Source organism: Lemur catta, chromosome 3 (genome assembly GCF_020740605.2).
Source record: "Lemur catta isolate mLemCat1 chromosome 3, mLemCat1.pri, whole genome shotgun sequence".
In the NCBI taxonomy this organism is placed as follows: Eukaryota; Metazoa; Chordata; class Mammalia; order Primates; family Lemuridae; genus Lemur; species Lemur catta.
This window is the reverse complement of record NC_059130.1, coordinates 58247579-58255426: the sequence shown is the minus strand read 5'-3', so window position 1 is coordinate 58255426 and position 7848 is coordinate 58247579.

The window sequence follows — 7848 nt, the reverse complement described above, 5'->3', positions numbered from 1 at the left end:
GGTAATAAGATAACAGCATGTTCCCAGAATAAAGATCTCTGACCTATCTTTGGAGTTAGTCTGACCACTTCCCTACGGGAATAATTGATCTGGTAATGTCCTCATTTACCTGGATGCTGAGTGGTTTTTTTATATGAAGCAATCAGTCTTTCTTAGCCAGCTAAATTTAGATTCAAAGACTTCATCAGGACTGGAATAGGCGATTGCTTCATTCCTTCAATCCACAAACATATATCAAGAACTGACCAGGCACTGGCACTAATAAGACATAGACCTTACCTTAGAAGCTTGCAGTCTAGTGAGGGAGACAGATGTCTACGCCGGCCCTCACAGTGGAGCGCAAGCACTGAGGACAATTCAGTGTGCACAGCCTGCTGGAGCTGCAATACAAAGGCAAAGGGCACAGGGGGAACGTATGCCCTAGTCAAGGAGCACCAGCCACCCCCCCCCCCAGGGCAGGATCATAGTCATCCTTCTCTGACCTCTTTCTGTCCCCTATTTAAGTGAATAGACTTAAATAGCAAATAGACTCAAATAAACAAGATACCATTAACAGACCACTCATCGAGGTAAAAAAGTTCAATTACAATAAGTGCCATGAAAATTGGCAGTAGACAAGAAGAACATAGACCCCGAAGTCAACAGAACTGACTTCACTGCACTCCTAACCTTTCTGTCCTTCAGTTTCCTCATCTGTAAAACGAAACAATAACAGCCCCTGACTCCCAGAGTTGTTGGGAGATTACGTGAGATTTTATGCTAAAACACATAACTTTACCAAGCATGAGATCTAGCAATATTAACTGATATTTTTATTATTTGGATATAGACATGGTCCTTTATCTAAATTATAAATAATTTAAACTACAGTAGCAAGGCTCTGGCTTCTTAGGGAGGCATCTGGAGAATTTCTCCTGCTGAAATGCGGAGGCCCCCAGTGCCTGTGCAGACAGCCATGGCTCGCTCCTTCCCCAGTGGCAGAATTCAAATACTTTTATCCGATTCATAGGTGATTTGGGCCTAATTTGCTGGTCTTCGTTATCCCCCGTAGGTGAAGACAAAATTACTTTTCCTATACACCCTAGTAGCCCAATTCAGTGGCTTTATCCTCCCCTAGAGTTATAAAAATACCACCACTGTAACTTTCTGCTTTAGTCCAGATTTTCTTTGGTACTGTAATTTTACTTTATAAAATTTTGCTTGAAATGAGTAGGCATGCACCAGAACCTGGATATCTTGTAGTGATTCGATTGTTTTGGTAGTCAGTTTGGATCAGGAAATTAGTTGCTAGGCCACATTTTAAAATCATAGATCTGAGAAGACACTTAAAATTACATCAAATCCATCTCATTGCCTAGACAATGTGCTCACCTTTTAGAAATATTATCAGAAAAACTGATAAATCTGGACTTCATCAAAATTAAGAATTTCTGCTCTTCAAAAGACACACTTAAGAGAATGAAAAAATAAGACAGACTGAGAGGAAATACTTGCATAGCATACTGTATCTGATAAAGGACTGTATCTAGAATATATAAAGAACTTTCAAAACTCAATAATAATAAAATGAACAACCCAATTAAAAATGAGCAAAATATCTGAACAGATACTTCACCCCAAAAAATATACAAATGGCAAATAATCACAGGAAAAGATGTTCATCATCATTAATCGTTAGGAAAATACAAATTAAAACCACAGTGTGATACTACTACATATCTATTAGAATGCCCAAAGTTAAAAACAGTGACTGTACCACCAACTGTTGGTGAGCATGTAGCATTGGAAGACACACACTGCTGGTGGGAATGCAAAATAAAATAACTCATTTGGAAAGTAGTTTGGCAGTTTCTTTAAAAATTAAATATACCCCTAGTCTATGACCCAGCCACTTCACACCCAGATGTTTAAATACTCAAGAGATCTGAAAGCCTATCCATACAAAAACTTGTACACAAATGTTCATTATAACTTTACTTGTAATAACCAAAAACCAAAACAGCACAAATGTCTATTAACAGGTGAATAGACAGACCAACTGTGGTTTAACCACAAATGGAATATTACTCAGCAATAAAAAAGGAACTGTTGATAAACACAAACCCATGGATAATAAGATGAGTAAAAGAATCCAGACAAAAAGGAGTACAGAATGTATGATTCCATTTATATAAAACTCTAGGAAATATACATTCATCTTTAGGGACAGAAAGCAGATCAATGGTCACTGAGGGATGGGGAAAAGGGTGTGGGAACAGCTGGCCCCGGAGAAGAGGAATTACCGAGAGTCAGAAGGAAACTTTTGGGGGTGATGACCCTGATTGTGGTGATGGACTTTTTTATTGACCTTTTTTAAAAATAGAGTTTATTTTTAGAGCAGTTCACAGCAAAATTGAGAGAAAGGTACAGAGATTTCCCACATACCCACCCCCCCAAGCATACCCCCCATTATCAATATCCCCCACCGGAGTGATACATTTGTTACAACTGATGAACCTACATTGACCCATCTTTATGGTGATGGATTTTTCAGGAGCATATACCTATGTCAATACTTCTCAAATTGTACACTTTCCACGCACAATTCATTGCACAGAGATTACCCCTCAATAAACCTGCTTTTTAAGAAGAAAACTTATCAGAGGGCTTACACTATTTCAATTGGAAAATGGGCTTCACTGTGTTTTTCTTAATACTCAACATTCTTTGCCTAATATTTAATTTACTATGCATTACAAATAGAAATCAACCCACTATATGTTTTCTCTTCTTATATTCCTGGTATTGCCCTCAGCAGTAGTTCTAGAAATCCATGTCCACCCTCACAATACATCTCAACAGCTGTCAGTGGGTGGAGGCCATCCAAGCCCACCAGCAACTGCTCCAACAGCTGAAGGAAGCTTGGGGGTGAGGGTGGGGCGGGCAGGAGTCTGGGAGAGCTGCAGGCAGCAGAAGGGTACACACCTGCCACAGGACGCCTGGCCGACACGCAGCCCCCACTTGGGGTTAGGCAGGGAAGACTTACAGTAATAAGGAGGCAGAAAACGCGTCTTTGACGGCATTTCAGCTGCTTCTTGCTCCTGTCCTATTGACCTCTTAGATTTTATAACCTTTTGGAAGAAGGTTGTATTTATCTCTCTGTCATTGTCTGAGACTTGCTTACAGAAAAAGGCTGGTTAGCAAGCCTGTCCCTTTGTTCCCAAGAGCCAGAGAAAGTATCTTTGACCCTTGTTTCTAAGCATGGTAAACAAAGACCTTCTTGGCTGCCAGTAAGCTCAAAGTGCTCATTAAGCAAGAAGTTTTCTGGCCAGTGGTTGAAATGACATCATCCTTCCTCCTGGAATCCAACTAGAGATAAAAATCAGGTCATTCCATTTACAAAGAGCAAATGCTCCCTTCTACTGCCAGCATTCAGGGGTTGCTGGCTTTCAAAGAGATCAAGAGAAACAAGAGCCTATTTGAACTCAGGCTTTGAAATTGTCTCTTAAGCTACTTCCACTTAATTCCTGATAATATGCAAAGGAATTCCACTCCAAATGTCCTGGTGTCAGAGAGCAGGGGGTGCTCCTCACTTACCTTTCCTGAGTTTTCAGATGGAGTATTTAACCAGCGTGGCAGTGGCAGGTAGGTCTCATTAGCGGATAATGGGACAGCCCTTCAGGCTCTCTGAGTACAAGAGAAAGGAAAAAATTGATTTTCTTCATCTTTTGATACCATTGATCACAATTTGAAGTGGGAAAGGAAAAGATAATGTGTACTTAAAGATGTCCATTGAGATTCCTTTAAGATAAAACCAAAAGTATGTACAATTTTCAGAGGATGATAATCCATATCTTGTCCTCCTTCCTTCCTTCCTTCCTTCCTTCCTTCCTTCCTTCCTTCCTTCCTTCCTTCCTTCCTTCCTTCCTTCCTTCCTTCCTCTCTCTCTCTCTCTCTTTCTTTCTATATGGCTAGTTAGAAGAACCAACAATCAGCAATTTCTAAAAAATCCAAATGACTCGAGTGTAATTGATGTTTTCCCAAAGACTCTTTGACAGTAAGGAAAATCTGGACACAATACCTCTGTAACTAGTTTCCGGAATTTCCAGATAATTTCATCAAGATACTAGACATGCCTAACCAAAACTAAAAGAGAAAAAACCAAACCCCCCACATAACAGAGAAACTTTGTTTCTGATAGTCTGCATTACATTTTTATTAGATTCAAATGTGCAGCATTTTTCATTTTTAAAAATGTCTTCAAAACATATTTGGTTCCAAACAAGTAAATGGCATATTTCAACACATGTACAAATGCACACACTTTTCACAACTTACTAACACTAAGAACATTACATACATTAGTCCATAGATTACTTATAAACCACCATAGAATTCTACTGTTGCTCAGAAAAATGATTCTAAACTTGGAATAAGTAAAAAGAAAGATAACTGGGTGCCCTTTTGATCACGTGCCCATCTGATGAGCCCATCTGATGTAGGCAGGGTCTAACATTATTTGACTTGCTATTACTAATTGATCAGAGGCTCAGATCTTTGCTAAGTCTATAAAATTAGAGTTTATCTCTCTAGAAAACTGATAAGTTACAAAGATATTTGTTCCTCTAAGTGATGTTCTAACTCAAGGGTTATGATGTTATCACCCAGTAGGACATTAAGCAGTTTTACATCTCATTTAGCAGTCTTATTTCAGCATTCTTCTTTTCACTGACTGTATATATATATATTGAATCAGCTTTGTTATTTTGCCAGTTCCCTCATAAATGAATTAAATAAGCTTCGACACATGCTATCTATTTGTATGAGAATTATCTTTTTAGCAGTTTGAAAATTATGCTTTGACACTCTACCAGCATGTAACAGAATTTGAAATAGCAGAATGATCCCATTTTGAACAAATGAGCTTATCTTAGTTGGGTTTCCTTTATTGACTCTAAGATGAGGATTTAAGGACGGTAGCTTAGGGAGGAGTAGGGGCTAGAAGGGAAGTAAGGAAGTGACAAAGGAATGGAAGGCTGCCAACAAAGGGTGGATCATTACGCTGCTGCCATCCTGGGTGATGATAGAGCTCGATCCCACAGGGAAATGGCAAGGAAGAGTAGAAAACACAGGTGTCAAAATGATCCCACCCAAAGAGGGTGGAGCTGAGGTACTCACATAACAGTTCCTATCAGTCATTTATTAAGCACTGCTCCTGGGTAATATTAATTCTCCAGCACTTCCTGACAGCTTAGTGGCGATTTTTCTCAGTGCCGGAGAAAGTTCTCAAGCATGAAGAGATAGACACAGGCAACTGGAAATCCTGAAGCTTATTGAAATGATAGAGTCCAAGGGATATGGACAGGACATTCATGGCCTTTTTAAAAAGCAAACAAAACATTTCCATTTATCAGGAAATAATGTCATCCTCAAGGTAATAGAACCCAAGTTCAATGCACCAACTTCCTCATAAGAGAAGCTTTTTTTTCCCCTGTGATAAAATATCCAGATTTGAATCTTTTCATCAAAGGAATTTTCCAAAGATTAATCAACTACAAAGTACTCAGCACAATACAGCTGATTTTCTAAAAGAAAACTCTATTTCCAGACAGCTAGGGTTCTTGTGTAGTACATTTGCCATCAGAAGTAAATATATTAACTATATAAGATGGTAAATGATTTCTTTTTGAAACATGAATGGAAATTTCTGGTCAAATATTTCATTATCAGTCTTTTATAAAGTATATTTAGAACTTTTAATAATTAAACAAAGCCCTTTACAAAGTATTATCCTCAATTACTTTAAAAATTATTGTATTAGTGTGGCTTAAAAAAAAAACTAACAAATATTTTTTACCTTAAAACAGAACTTCTAGATACCAAAAAAGAAGGAAGACTATGGACCACACCATTAGATTTATAAAAGGGAAACCTTCTATGTTACTGGTTGGCAGAAAATCCCACTGTGAGCTTGGGGAAACTTTATCAATGGCTCTGCTCAGCTGTGCTGCTCAGAGGCATTTGGAAGATCCACACAGAGGTCATGCCAGTATGCTAGTATGTCCTGTGGACGCAGAGAGTGAACAAAAATACCTCCCTTCAAGTGACATGCGCACAAAATACAAAATACTTAAATACTTGCCCTGTATGTTCTCTATTTGTTTCCTTAACTCCAGATTGTCTGGTTCAAAGACCAGGCCTCCAGCCTGTAACTGGAAAATGAAGGTTCGTCAGAGCTCTGCCCAAATTACAAGGGCACGAACCACCAGCCCACCTCCTGTGCATTGCCACACGCACACGCACAAACAACACTGAAGCAGGAACCCAGCGCTTTACTGGAAGTCCCTTCCTCTTTCCCCAGGTATTTCCAAAAGGGAATTCCACGTGGGCTGTGCAACACTCGTCTGCTGCAGACGCCCACAGCAGCCACCTTGTTCTTCTGCTTGGCTCCCACACCATTTTCTGTGAGCAGCTAACATCTGCCTCAGCCCCTCCTGAGTCTCACAGAGACTCACTAGAAAACAATTCCTTTAGTTTCCCTTTTCTTTTTTTAAGACAGAGTCTTACTCTGTCACCCAGGCTAGAGTGTAGTGGCATCATCATAGCTCACTGCAACCTCAAACTCCTGGGCTCAAGTGATTCTCCTGCCTCAGCCTTCCGAGTAGCTGGGACTACAGGCATAGGCCACTATGCCTGACTAATTTTTTATTTTTTGTAGAGATGGGGTCTCACTCTTGCTCAGGCTGCTCTTAAACTCCTGATCTCAAGTGATCCTCCCACTTTGACCTCCCAGAGTGCTATTATAAAGGTGTGAGCCACTGTGGCTGGACTTCCCTCAGTTTCTTTTCTTTCTTTTTTTTTTTTTTTTGGAATTTTTTTTTTTTTTGAGACAGAGTCTCACTCTGTCACCTGGGCTAGAGTGCCATGGCATCAGCGTAGCTCACAGCAACCTCAAACTCCTGGGCTCAAGCAATCCTTCCACCTCAGCCTCCCAAGTAGCTGGGACTACAGGCCTGCACCACCATGCCCGGCTATTTTTTTCTATATATTTTTAGTTGTCCAGCTAATTTCTTTCTATTTTCTTTAGTAGAGATGGGTTCTTGCTCTTGCTCAGGCTGGTCTCGAACTCCTGAGCTCAAACAATCCACCCACCTCGGCCTCCCAGAGTGCTGGGATTACAGGCGTGAGCCTCCGTGCTGGCCTCCCTCAGTTTCTTTTAACCAAAGAGAGGAGGTGGGAAGGAGATCTATATCATCCATCACTACTCCTCTTCCTCCTCCTCCTCCCTTTCCTTCTCATCCTCCTCTCAACCTGGCCTTTAACCATAACTCTTCTTTCCTTCCTGAGTTACAAAGCTAAAGGTCCCTGGCAGGACAAGGGATGCAAACAGCTACCAATGGCGATGGGAGGAAGGGCTTGCGTACACCTTTCAGTGCTGCTGACCCGCAGCCAGGATTCAGCAGCCCTTCCTCTGCTCTGGCACCATCGATCACCACAGCAACAAAAAATATCTGAACTAGAGGAAGCCACTCCAGTTTGTCTGATTTCTTGTTGCTATTATTCAGCACTGTGCTAATGTGGGTGTGCTGAGATCCACACAACTTTTTTCTCTCTTCTCACTGTGACTCCCTCAGTTCAGAGCACTATTCCCCCACTCACCTAAATTACAACAGCCTTCAGTTTAGCCCAACCCAAATACATTCTCTGTATCGTTGCCATAATAATTTTTCCAACTTAAACGTTTGATCATCTCTCTCACTTCTCTTTAAACATCTTTAATATGTTCCCTCGTGGCAAAGTCCAAACACAGTAGAGCTTACAAGACCCTTTATGATCTACCTTCTGCTCATTTTTCCAGATTCATCTCTT